The sequence below is a fragment of the Phocoena phocoena genome, chromosome 16 (assembly GCF_963924675.1).
Source record: "Phocoena phocoena chromosome 16, mPhoPho1.1, whole genome shotgun sequence".
NCBI lineage: Eukaryota > Metazoa > Chordata > Mammalia > Artiodactyla > Phocoenidae > Phocoena > Phocoena phocoena.
The window spans coordinates 76,567,728-76,581,351 of record NC_089234.1 but is presented as its reverse complement, the minus strand read 5'-3'; positions in this window follow the sequence as shown (position 1 = coordinate 76,581,351).

The window sequence follows — 13,624 nt, the reverse complement described above, 5'->3', positions numbered from 1 at the left end:
TGGAAACTAATTTGGCATTATCCTGTCCATTTGAACGTTTGCATCTTTGCAATTCCACATATAGGTAAATACCCAAGAGAATCCAGCACTTGTGCATCAAGACACATACACAAGACTGTTCATAGGATTCCTGTTCTAGATAGTTAAAAAAAGAAGAGAAAAGAAAACAACTCAATGTCTTTTGACAAGAGAAGAGGTAAATAAATTGTGGCATAACCACACGATGGAACATCATACCACAGAGAAAATAGCTGAATTCCAACCAAATGCCACAACTTGGGTGAATCTTAGATATGTAACGTTAAATAACCAACAAAATTAAACAATCTATTGGTTAGACATACATATATATAGGATAAAACAAAATGAAAAAAGAAAAATGGGTAGGGGTTTCCCTGGCGGCGCAGTGGTTAAGAATCTGCCTGCCAGTGCAGGGGACACGGGTTCGAGCCCTGGTTGGGGAAGATCCCACATGCCATGGAGCAACTAAGCCCATGCACCACAACTACTGAGCCTGCACTCCAGCCCGCGAGCCACAACTACTGAAGCCCGCGTGCCTAGAGCACGTGCTCTGTAACAAGAGAAGCCACCACAATGAGAAGCCCACGCACTGCAGCGAAGAGTAGCCCCTGCTCACCACAACTAGAGAAAGCCCGTGCACAGCAACGAAGACCCAACACAGCCACAAAAAAAAAAAAAAAAGAAAGAAAAAGAAAAAAGGATATGAATGATAAACACAAATTCAAGGTATTAACTTCCTGTAGGAGGCAAGCAGGGAAATGGGATAGTGGGTGAGCACACAGGTATGTATCAGTGGTAAATTTTTAACTCTTGGGTGAGATTAGCTTTGCAATGTTTGCTGTGTAATAAAAATAAATAATGCAAGTAAAATGGGCTATGTAAGGACCAATGGTGATTACATGTTGTGAGCAAAGGGGTATACTTGGTACAGTTCCATGCACTTAAGGTGCAACATTAAACAAAACAAAAGGTTACATTGAATTCTTTTATGATAATGGAGACAAAATATCCAGCCTAGTCATGGGAATAAGAATTGCATTTGGGGAAAGCACGGAGGCATTCGCCCAGCCAGAGGTGTGGGCGACAGCATTCCAGGTGGAAGCCTTCCTCTTCCTCAGAGTTTCTCCTCAAGCCCCAGGCTCCCCTTAACTCACACCCCCGCACCCAGTGCTTTGCCCAGGCACCCAGTGCCTGTGGGGGAAGACCTCCTGGCCCATTGCTTGTCCTCAGTGCCCACGGTTCATTCATTTCTCATATCACCATGTTATTTCCCTGTAGCCACTTACTTCTAAGTTCATATATGATTTTGGTGTCGCCTCAGAGCTTTATTAACTATTGTAATTTTCTCAGTGACCCACAATAAAGCAAAGTGGGTGAAGGCAAGAAGGCCAGGAAGCAAACGTTCTGGCCAAGACTCGCTCACCCTGACCATGTTTCTCACCATTGTGCCTTTCAGTAACAGAATATCTGATTTTTTTTTTTTCAACAAATGGAACATAACAGGGAATCTGGAGGCTGGCATTTCCAGAGGTGGTTAATGCACTGGTTCAACCAAGTCAGGACCCTGGATCAGCCCCTCTGTGCTGCTCTTGGCTTTCCCTTTCAGGTGCCAGAAGGTGGCTGCAGTGCCTAGCACCAGGTCCTTGCTTGGCAACACCGGAGCAGGAAGAAGGAAGAAGGAGGAGGGTTTTTCCTCCTAAGGCTCTCTCCTTACATCAGGGAGGAATATCCCATCAGAGAGGACGGCCACCATTCATGGCAGTGCTTCCCTTCAGGTGTCATATAAGTGTGAATCAGTTCACATGCTTTTCTCAAAGCAGCAAAGGGACAGGATTTCCACAACTCCTTTAGATGAGTCGTGATCACTCCTGGGTACCAGACCAAGTCACCTGCTCCCTGAATACAACTGGGATTCAGTGAGCAAGGAAGGGGCAGGGCACGGTTGTGGGGAGAGCAAACGACAGCCTCTGCCTCCCAAGGGCTCTCTTGTGTACTTCAAGGTCGGCATCATAGTGGTAATAACAATGCTGTGTATCTCATAGCACTTCACAGTTTGCAAAGCGTTCACATACACGATTTCACGCGATTCTGGCCCAACCAGGAGAGGTGCAAGATTGTCTCTGAAAGCGATGTGACAGAAAGGGAGGCTGAGGATGGTAGGTGGTGAGTGATTCACCCATGGTCTTGCAGCCTCTCAGAGCTGGAAATAGAACAAGCGTTTCTCACACGAATGTCCACTCTCTTTCCCACTATTTCTTCCAATGGGCCCGTTGCAGAATAACTGGCAACTCATAGATGGAGCCGGACTGTAAGTTCTCTATGAATTTCCTCTACAAGCCGATGCCCTGCGTGCTCCCAGCAAATGTAAGTGATGGGTGGTTTGACTGGGCATAGGCACAGCTGCAGGGAAGGAGTGGGTGGCGAAGCAAAATTTTTACACAGACACATCTTGTGCACAGTAAGCGATGCCCGCACAGAGGACGATATCCCGTAACAGAGGAGCAGATGGAGGTTGCAGATGTGTGAAGGCTGAGTGCAGCCCACGTGGAATCCAAGAGCTCCAAAAGGCATCTGGGCAGTCCAACTCTCTGTCAGATTCATCTTCTTGATGGGATCCAGCTTCTAACTTACTCTTAATAATTTAAACCAAATAAGATAGAGGTGATGGCTTTAAGGAAACACTTGGGAACCCACAGATAACAAGGTAAGCATTTGATGACTTTTTAAAACAGAGGACTGAAGGCCGCGAGAGCTCCCAGGATTTATAACCAGCAAATCTCTTGTCATCACTTCCCATATGGTCCTCAGGTCTGGTCCTCACCCCCAGGGATCAGCTGGAAAACTATCTGATAACGCACCCAGGCACTGCTAGTGGCAGTCTACGCTGGAAAATTCTTTTTCATATCAAGAAGCATACAAATGTTAAAGCCACTTCAACCATGGACCCCACTCTTAAGACTTCACATGAAGGAAATAACTAAAGTGAAAGGAAAAAGCTATAGGTCTGGTGATGGCTGGTATTTTATTATTCATGTGGAAGTTAAGAGCTGGAAGCCACCTGAACATTCGACAGCAGGAAGTAACTACGTGATCTACTCAATGAGATCTAAGCAACTGTTAAAAAAGTATAGTCATAAAGATGATGATTCATTCAAAAAATTATTGAATGCCTACAATATGCCAAGCACTATTTTAGACACTGAAACAGTGAACAAAAAGACCCTGCTGGGCTTCCCTGGTGGCGCAGTGGTTGAGAGTCCGCCTGCCGATGCAGGGAACACGGGTTCGTGCCCCGGTCCGGGAAGATCCCACATGCAGCGGAGCGGCTGGGCCTGTGAGCCATGGCCGCTGAGCCTGCGCGTCCGGAGCCTGTGCCCTGCAGCAGGAGAGGCCACAGCAGTGAGAGGCCCGCGTACCGCAAAAAAAAAAAAAAAAAAAGACCCTGCTTTCTCTCAGTTTATTCTCTAGTGTGTATGCCGAAGGGGAGCTGATGCAACAAGAAAAAAAGTGATGATTCAGAAGGAAGTGAAAAATGCAGAAGAGAAAAATGGTATGTATAATATCATTCTTCCTACTGTACAGCACAGGGAACACTACTCAATACTCTGTAACGACCTATATGGGAAAAGAATCTAAAAAAGAGTGGATATATGTATACATATAACTGATTCACTTTGCTGTACACCTGACACTAACACAATACTGTAAATCAACTATGCTCCAATAAAAAAAACATGATTCTAGCTATGCCATGCTTTCAATTCTATGAACAACGATGGAAGGAAGGAAGGAAAAAAGCTGATGGGATGATGCAATTATGAAGCATTTCTTTCCTTTATTGCTGTTCCAAGTGCAATTTTTTTTTTAAATCAAAGTGGGGACAAAAATCATCCGATTTTTTTTTTTTTTTAGCATTCACTCCTCTTTCAAGAGGTGTGTCTAACTCTGTAGAAGTCAAAGAAAAAATATAACGAAAACATGCTTGAGGAAGGAAGAAAGGAAGGAAAAAAGGAGGGAACTGGAGGGAGGGAGAGGAGAAAGAGAGGGAGAGAAATGAACAGATGCAGGTTTTATGCTTCCTTCTGACTTTCATCTGACTTCCTTTGGTTCACCCTGTCTCTCGAGGCTCCTGGTGAAAGAAGTCAAAGATCTAAAATGTCATTCTGACTTAAATTCTGATTTGTTTGGGTTAATACGAACCTTTATGTTGTCACTACCATAGTGGACTAGGGCAATCCAGTAAAAGCAAGTTTTCCAAACAACTGCAAACTTAGCCAGCACTTGGTTATGACCTGCAACCAAATTCAGTCACAACCTTTTTTTATTTTTAAAATTTAATTAATTAATGAATGGCTGTGTTGGGTCTTCGTTGCTGTGCGCTGGCTTTCTCTAGTTGCGGCGAGTGGGGGCTACTCTTTGTTGCGGTGTGCGGCTTCTCATTGCGGTGGCTTCTCTTCTTGCAGGCACACAGGCTTCAGTAGTTGTGGCACACAGGCTCAGTAGTTGTGGCTCGCAGGCTCTGTAGTTGTGGTGCATGGGCTTAGCTGCTCCTCGACACGTGGGATCTTCCCGGACCAGGACTCGAACCCATGTTCCCTGCATTAGCATGTGGATTCTTAACCACTTCACCACCAGGGAAACCCAGTCACAACCTTTAAATTGCAAGTCTAACCGTAACTGTGGAAGCCGTGTTTGTTTTCATGAATGCTCATTGTCCAAGTCTCAGCCACCCAGCCACCTTGACACAGATGACCCTATGTAGATTTAATTGTTGGTATTGGATGGCTGTGATGTGTGTTTCTTTAAAATATCTTTTTTTAACTTTAAAATTTTTATTGAAATATAGTTGATTTACAATGTTGTGTTAGTTTCAGATGTACAGCAAAGTGATTATGTATATTCATAATATACATATATATAATATTCTTTTTTATTTTCCATTGTAGGTTATTACAAGATGTTGAGTATAGTCCCCTGTGCTATACAGTAGGTCCTTGTTGGTTATCTATTTTATATATAGTAGTGTATATATTTTAAGAATTTGGGATTAAAATATCTTTCTGCTTGTTTTCTATATCCAGCAGTCATCTGTTCCAGGTTTTAGGCATTTCAGGTCATGAAGGAATCCAGAGCTTTTTGGGTAAAGAGTTAAGACTCTGAAGCCCCTTTCCCACTGCTCATCTTCTATCATCTGCTCCTTCTGTTCCGGCTACTTAGAATTCCTCCTGCTGCCTCACCTGCTAGGTCATTTGTCTTTAGGTCCTGCCCGAGCTCCCCTGTGGCATCGCCCTGCACTGCTGAACAGCTGCTGTTTCCGAGCTGGCTGCCTTTCTGTGAGCTACAAGATGGTCCTTGCAGGTGGCTGGTGCAGGAATTTTCAGCTTGCCAAATGCTTTGAGATAGGAAGCTAAAAATACATGTGTGCGTGTGTGCGTATATGATTATTCTCTGTGATTATGAGCAGCAAGTAAAAAGTGACAAAGGAAGTGTATGCTGTTGAGGGCTGCTGTATCATTATCATCATCAAATAATATTTATTAAGTTGCTTCTCTATGGCTCATGTTGAGGGCTTGCAGGTTACCACGAGATGAAGACTGGGCTTCTGTTTTCTTCCTCTCCTTGCATCCAGCCTCCCACAGTGCTTCCCCCTCCACCAGCTCTTAGCTTAGGTGTTTTGTCTTGGTTTCTGTCCTGGGACTTGAACCACCAATGTTTTGAAGGAGAAAAGGAGTGCTGTGGTCAGAAAGGGGTGGCTTCCCATGCAAAAGCACCCATCCTCACGAAACTGCACTCCTCCTCGGATAGGACTCGAACCCAGATGCATCTCAGTTTGGGACTTGAGCCTACGATCCCTGACTTAGGAGGGGACTCACACCCACTGTCTTTTAATTAAAACCTCTCACCTGGTCGCAGGACTTGCTGAAGCTCTGGTTCTTTGTCTCAATGCAGAAAGAATTCAGCAAGAGGCAAAGTGATAGGCAAAGAGTGAGTTTATTAGCATAGGACGCTTGGGAGAGATACAAGTGGGCAGGCACGGGAGCATCGCCATGAGAACAACGAGGGCTACATTTTTATAGTCCAAGGAAAAGTGGGGAAGGCAGAAGAGCACCTGCTTCCTCATTCTTCAGCAGACATCAAGGTTTACATCATTAGTTCCTCCTTTAACCCTATATGGTCTAACTGGAATTGTCACGGTGCTATTAAAATCATATGTATATTAGCAAAAGGGTGGTAACACATACTAACATATGGTAATTCATCTCAGGTTTCAGTATACTGTTCCCTTTCACCTAGTTTCTTTCCCTTTTCATCTATATTCCTGTCTTGGCTACATGCAGAAATGCTGTTCTTCAAGGACTATTAACTCTCTGACTTCATGTAACAAGGTTCAGACTCCATATCTGTTGTCTTGTGTTTTAACTATCAGGCCTTGTGGCTTGAGTGTGCCTGGCACTGGCTTTTACCTGGTCTTCCTTCAAAGTGGAGTAGATTGTTGCTAGGTTACTGGATTCTTTTCTTATGGGATCATTAGCTTACAGTAGTCTCCCAAACTCCCTTAAAAATTCCCTTCCTGTCTTTAATCTCCTAGTGGGAGTTTTAAAAATACACTTATTTATATTTTATTTTTGGCTGTATTGGGTCTCCGTTGCTGCATGCGGGCTTTCTCTAGTCGTGGCGAGGGGGGCTACTCTTCGTTGCGGTGCGTGAGCTTCTCATTGCAGTGGCTTCTCTTGTTGTGGAGCACAGGCTCTAGGCACACGGGCTTCAGTAGTTGCAGCATGTGGGCTCAGTAGTTGTGGCACACAGGCTTAGTTGCTCCACAGCATGTGGGATCTTCCCGGACCGGGGCTCGAACCCATGTCCCCTGCATTGGCAGGCGGATTCTTTTTTTTTTTTTTAACATCTTTATTGGGGTATAATTGCTTTACAATGGCGTGTTAGTTTCTGCTTTATAACAGTGAATCAGTTATACATATACATATGTCCCCATATCTCTTCCCTCTTGCGTCTCCCTCCCTCCCACCCTCCCTATCCCACCCCTCTAGGTGGTCACAGAGCACCAAGCTGATCTCCCTGTGCCATGCGGCTGCTTCCCACTAGCTATCTATTTTACATTTGGTAGTGTATATATGTCCATGCCACTCTCTCACCTTGTCACAGCTTACCATTCCCCCTCCCCATATCGTCAAGTCCATTCTCTAGTATGTCTGTGTCTTTATTCCCATCTTACCCCTAGGTTCTTCATGACATTTTTTTTCTTAGATTCCATATATATATGTGAGCATACGGTATTTGTCTTTCTCTTTCTGACTTACTTCACTCTCTTTGACAGACTCTAGGTCCATCCACCTCAGTACAAATAACTCAATTTCGTTTCTTTTTATGGCTGAGTAATATTCCATTGTATATATGTGCCACATCTTCTTTATCCATTCATCCGATGATGGGCACTTAGGTTGTCTCCATCTCAAGGCTATTGTAAATAGAGCTGCAATGAACATTTTGGTACATGACTCTTTTTGAATTATGGTTTTCTCAGGGTATATGCTCAGTAGTGGGATTGCTGGGTCATATGGTACTTCTATTTGTAGTTGTTTAAGGAAGCTCCATACTGTTCTCCACAGTAGCTGTACCAATTCACATTCCCACCAGCAGTGCAAGAGTGTTCCCTTTTCTCTACACCCTCTCCAGCATTTATTGTTTCTAGATTTTTTGATGATGGCCATTCTGACTGGTGTGAGATGATATCTCATTGTAGCTTTGATTTGGATTGCTCTAATGATTAATGATGTTGAGCATTCTTTCATGTGTTTGTTGGCAGTCTGTATATCTTCTTTGGAGAAATGTCTATTTAGGTCTTCTGCCCATTTTTGGATTGGGTTGTTTGCTTTTTTGTTACTGAGCTGCATGAGTTGCTTGTAAAATTTTGGAGATTAATCCTTTGTCAGTTGCTTCATTTGCAAATATTTTCTCCCATTCTGAGGGCTGTCTTTTGGTCTTGTTTATGGTTTCCTTTGCTGTGCAAAAGCTTTGAAGTTTCATTAGGTCCCATTTGTTTACTTTTGTTTTTATTTCCATTTCTCTAGGAGGTGGGTCAAAAAGGATCTTGCTGTGATTTATGTCATAGAGTGTTCTGCCTATGTTTTCCTCTAAGCGTTTTATAGTGTCTGGTCCTACATTTAGGTCTTTAATCCATCTGGAGTTTATTTTTGTGTCTGGTATTAGGGAGTGTCCTAATTTCATTCTTTTACATGTAGCTTTCCAGTTTTCCCAGCACCACTTATTGAAGAGGCTGTCTTTTCTCCACTGTATGTTCTTGCCTCCTTTGTCATAAATTAGGTGCCCATATGTGCATGGGTCTATCTCTGGGCATTCTATCCTGTTCTATTGATCTATATTTCTGTTTTTGTGCCAGTACCATACTGTCTCCATTACTGTAGCTTTGTGGTATAGTTTGAAGTCTTGGAGCCTGATTCCTCCAACTCCATTTTTCTTTCTCAAGGTTGCTTTGGCTATTCACGGTCTTTTGAGTTTCCATATGAATTGTAAAATTTTTTGTTCTAATTCTGTGAAGAACACCATTGATAGCTTGATAGGGATTGCATTGAATGTGGAGATTGCTTTGGATAGTATAGTCATTTTTACAATATTGATTTTTCCAATCCAAGAACATGGTATATTTCTGCATCTGTTTTTGTCATCTTTGATTTCTTTCATCAGTGTCTTATAGTTTTCTGAGTACAAGTCTTTCACCTCCTTAGGCAGGTTTATTCCTTGGTATTTTATTCTTTTTGTTGTGAAGGAAATGTGATTGTTTCCTTCATTTCTCTTTCTGATTTTTCGTTGTTGGTGTATAGGAATGCCAGAGATTTCTGTGCATTAATTTTGTACCCTGCAACCTTACCAGATTCTTTGATTAGTTCTAGTAGTTTTCTGCTGGCATCTTTAGAATTTTCTGTGTAATATCATGTCATCCGCAAACCGTGACAGTTTTACTTCTTCTTTTCCAATTTGTATTCCTTTTATTTATTTTTCTTCTCTGATTGCCATGGCTAGAACTTCCAAAACTATATCGAATAAGAGTGGTGAGAGTGGACATCCTTGTCTTGTTCCTGATCATAGTGGAAAGGCTTTCAGTTTTTCACCATTGAGTATGATGCTTGCTGTGGGTTTGTCATATATGGCCTTTATTATGTTGAGGTAGTTTCCCTCTATGCCCATTTTCCAGAAAGTTTTTTTTATCATAAATGGTATTGAATTTTGTCAAAAGCTTTTTCTGCATCCATTGAGATGATCATATGGTTTTTATTCCTTAATTTGTTAATGTGGTGTATCACATTGATTGATTTGCATGTATTGAAGAATCCTTGCATACCTGGGATAAATCCCACTTGATCATGTTGTATGATCCTTTTAATGTTTTGTTGGATTCTGTTTGTTAGTATTTTGTTCAGGATTTTTGCATCTATTGTTCGTCAGTAATATTGGTCTATAATTTTCTTTTTTTGTGATACCTTTTTTTGGTTTTGGTATCAGAGTGATGGTGGCTTCATAGAATTTGGGAGTATTTCTCCCTCTGTAATTTTTTGGAAGAATTTGAGGATCGGTATTAGCTCTTCTCTAAATGTTTGATAGAATTCACCTGTGAAACATCTTGTCCTGGACTTTCATTGGAAGATTTTTAATTATGGTCTCAATTTCATTACTTGTCATAGGTCTGTTTATATTTTCTAATTCTTCTTGGTTCAGTCTTGGAAAATTGTACCTTTCCAAGAATTTATCCATTTCTTCGTGGTTGTCCCTTTTATTGGCACATAGTTGTTTGTAGTAGTCTCTTATAATCCTCTGTATTTCTGCAGTGTCAGTTGTCACTTTTCCTTTTTCATTTCTAATTCTATTGATTTGAGTCTTCTCCCTTTTTTTCTTGATGAGTCTGGCTAACGGTTTATCAATTTTGTTTATCTTCCCAAAGAAACAGCTTTTAGTTTTATTGATCTTTGCTATTGTTTTCTTCATTTGTATTTCATTTATTTCTGCTCTGATTTTTATGATTTCTTTCCTTCTAGTGACTTTTGGTTAGATTGTTTGAGATTTTTCTTGTTTCTTGAGGTGAGATTGAATTGCTATAAACTTTCCTCTTAGAACTGCTTTTGCTGTGTCCCATAGGTTTTGGGTCATCGTGTTTTCATTGTCATTTGTTTCTATGTATTCTTTTATTTCTTCTTTGATTTCTTCAGTGATCTCTTGGTTATTTAGTAGTGCACTGCTTAGCCTCCATGTGTTTGTGTTTTTTCCTGTAATTGATTTCCAATCTCATAGCATTGTGGTCAGAAAAGATGCTTGATATGATTTCAGTTTTCTTAAGTTTTCCACAGCTTGATTTGTGACCCAAGATGTGATCTATCCCGGAGAATGTTCCTTGTGCACTTGAGAAGAAAGTGTATTCTGCCACTTTTGGGTGGAATGTTCTATAAATATCAATTAACTCTATGTGGTCTGTTGTGTCATTTAAAGCTTGGGTTTCCTTATTTATTTTCATTTTGGATGATCTGTCCATTGGTGTAAGTGGCGTGTTAAAGTCCCCTGCTATTATTGTGTCACTGTCAATTTCTCCTTTCATGGTTGTTAGCATTTGCCTTATGTGTTGAGGTCCTCTTATGTTGGGTGCATAAACATTTATAATCGTTATACCTTCTTCTTGGATTGATCCTTTGACCATTATGTAGTGTCCCTCCTCATCTCTTATAACAGTCTTTATTTTAAAGTCTATTTTATCTGATACGAGTATTGCTACTCCAGCTTTCTTTCGATTTCCATTTGCATGGAATATCTTTTTCCATCCATTCACCTTCAGTCTCTGTATGTCCCTAGGTCTGAAGCAGGTCTCTTGTAGACAGCACATATATGGGTCTTGTTTTTGTATCCATTCAGCCAGTCTGTGTCTTTTGGTTGGGGCATTTAATCCATTTACATTCAAGGTTATTATCAATATGTCTGTTCCTATTACCATTTTCTTAATTGTTTTGGGTTTGTTTTTGTGGGTCTTTTACTTCTCTTGTGTTTCCTGCCTAGAGAAGTTCCTTTAGCATTTGTTGTAAAGCTGGTTTGGTGGTGCTGAACTCTCTCAGCTTTTGCTTGTCTGTAAAGGTTTTAATTCCTCCATCAAATCTGAATCAGATCCTTGCTGGGTAGAGTAATCTTGGTTGTAGGTTTTTCTCCTTCATCACTGTAAATATGTCCTGCCAGTCCCTCCTGGCTTGAAGAGTTTCTGCTGAAAGATCAGCCGTTAACCTTATGGGGATTCCCTTGTGTGTTATTTGTTGTTTTCCCTTGCTGCTTTTAATATTTTTTCTTTGTATTTAATTTTTGATAGTTTGATTAATATGTGTCTTGGCATGCTTCTCCTTGGATTTATCCTGTATGGGACTCTCTGTGCTTTCTGGACTTGGTTAACTATTTCCTTTCCCATATTAGGGAAGTTTTCAACTATAATCTCTTCTAATATTTTCTCAGTCCCTTTCTTTTTCTCTTCTTCTTCTGGGACCCCTATAATTCAAATGTTGGTGTGTTTAATATTATCCCAGAGGTCTCTGAGACTGTCCTCAATTCTTTTCATTCTTTTTTCTTTATTCTCCTCTGCAGTAGTTATTTTCAGTATTTTATCTTCCAGGTCACTTATCTGTTCTTCTGCCTCAGTTAGTCTGCTATTGATCCCTTCTAGAGAATTTTAAATTTCATTTATTGTGTTGTTCATAATTATTTGTTTGCTCTTTAGTTCTTCTAGGTCCTTGTTAAATGTTTCTTGCATTTTCTTTATTCTATTTCCAAGATTTTGGATCATCTTTACTATCATTATTCTGAATTGTTTTTCGGGTAGACTGCCTATTTCCTCTTCATTTGTTAGGTCTGGTGGGTTTTTATCTTGCTCCTTCATCTGCTGTGTCTTTCTCTGTCTTCTCATTTTGCTTAACTTACTGTGTTTGGGGTCTCCTTTTTGCAGGCTGCAGGTTCGTAGTTCCCATTGTTTCTGGTGTCTGTCCCCAGTGGCTAAAGTTGGTTCAGTGGGTTGTGTAGGCTTCCTGGTGGAGGTGACTAGTGCCTGTGTTCTGGTGGATGAGGCTGGATCTTGTCTTTATGGTGGGTAGGTCCACGTCTGTTGGTGTGTTTTGGGGTGTCTGTGGCCTTATGATTTTAGGCAGCCTCTCTGCTAATGGGTGGGGTTGTGTTCCTGTCTTGCTAGTTGTTTGGCATAGGGTGTCCAGCACTGTAGCTTGCTGGTCATTGAGTGGAGCTGTGTCTTGGTGTTGAGATGGAGATCTCTGGGAGATTTTTGCCATTTGATATTACATGGAGCTGGGAGGTCTCTGGTGGACCAGTGTCCTGAACTTGGCTCTCCCACCTCAGAGGCACAGCCCTGATGCCTGGCTGGAGCACCAAGCACCTGTCATCCACATGGCTCAGAATAAAAGGGAGAAAAGAAAGAAAGAAAGAAGATAAAATAAAATAACTAACGTTAAATAAAATAAAGTTATTAAAATAAAAAATTATTATTAAAAAATTTTTTAAGTAATAAAAAAAGAAAGAAGAGAGCAACCAAACCAAAAAAGAAATCCACCAATGATAACGAGTGCTAAAAACTATACTAAAAAAACAAACAAAAAACGGACAGACAGAACCCTAAGACAAATGGTAAAAGCAAAGCTATACAGACAAAATCACAAACAGAAGCATACACATACACACTCACTAAAAGAGGAAAAGGGGAAGATATATATATGTATCATTGCTCCCAAAGTCCACCTTCTCAATTTGGGATGATTCGTTGTGTATTCAGGTATTCCACAGATGCAGGGCACATCAGGTTGATTGTGGAGATTTAATCCGCTGCTCCTGAGGCTGCTGGGAGAAATTTCCCTTTCTCTTCTTTGTTTGCACAGCTCCCAGGGCTCAGCTTTGGATTTGGCCCCGCCTCTGCGTGTAGGTTGCCTGAGGGCGTTTGTTCTTGGCTCAGACAGGACAGGGTTAAAGGAGAAGCTTATTCGGGGGCTCTGGCTCACTCAGGCTGCGCGGGAGGGAGGGGTGCGGATGCGGGGCGAGCCTGCGGCAGCAGAGGCCTATGTGATGTTGCACCAGCCTGAGGCGCACCATGTGTTCTCCCCGGGAAGTTGTCCCTGGATCCTGGGACCCTGGCAGTGGCGGGCTGCACAGGCTCCCGGTGTGGATAGTGACCTGTGCTCACACACAGGCTTCTTGGTGGCGGCAGCAGTGACCTTAGCGTCTCATGCCCGTCTCTGGGGTCCACGCTTTTAGCTGCGGCTCGCGCCCGTCTCTGGAGCTCCTTTAAGCAGCGTTCTTAATCCCCTCTCCTCGTGCACTAGGAAACAAAGAGGGAAGAAAAAGTCTCTTGTCTCTTCGGCAGATCCAGACTTTTCCCCGGACTCCCTCCCGGCTAGCTGTGGTGCACTAGACCCCTTCAGGCTGTGTTCACGCCGCCAACCCCAGTCCTCTCCCTGCGCTCCAACCGAAGCCGAGCCTCAGCTTCCAGCCCCGCCCACCCCGGCGGGTGAGCAGACAAGCCTCTCGGACTGGTGAGTGCCGGTCA